Source organism: Meleagris gallopavo, unplaced genomic scaffold (genome assembly GCF_000146605.3).
Source record: "Meleagris gallopavo isolate NT-WF06-2002-E0010 breed Aviagen turkey brand Nicholas breeding stock unplaced genomic scaffold, Turkey_5.1 ChrUn_random_7180001956337, whole genome shotgun sequence".
Lineage (NCBI taxonomy): Eukaryota > Metazoa > Chordata > Aves > Galliformes > Phasianidae > Meleagris > Meleagris gallopavo.
The window spans coordinates 17,803-18,370 of NW_011216887.1; positions in this window are offsets into that span (position 1 = coordinate 17,803).

Below are 568 nucleotides of genomic sequence, written 5' to 3' on the forward strand. Positions count from 1 at the left end.
CACCCACGTGGGGAAACCCCCGCGGGGGGACCTTAAAGCGACAGAGCCCTCCTTAAAGCCTCTCTTAAAGGGCCAGAGCCCCATTCCCAACCCTCTTAAAGGGCCAGCTCCCCATTTCCATCGCTCTTAAAGGATCAGCGTCTCTTTCCCACTTCTCTTAAAGGGCCAGAGCCCCATTCCCAACCCTCTTAAAGGGCCAGCTCCCCATTTCCATCGCTCTTAAAGGACCAGCGTCTCTTTCCCACCTCTCTTAAAGGGCCAGCACTCCCTCCCAGCTCCTAATCGCCAAGTCTCTTACAGGGCCACTGTCCCACTGCCAACTCTCTTAAAGGGCCAGTAACCTTCTCCCTTAAAGGCTCAGCGCCCCCCCCTCAGCTCTCTTAAAGGGCCAGCATTCCCCTTCCTGCTCTCTTAAAGGGCCGCTGTCCCATTCCCCGCTCTCTTAAAGGGCCCGCGTACCTCTGTGGGGCCGCATGTCTCCGTCGCGGGTTGCAAATGGAGCCGGTGTGGCCCAGGGGGCCGTTATAGAGGGGGGAGGTGACACCTCGGTGACGGCGACATTGGGGGG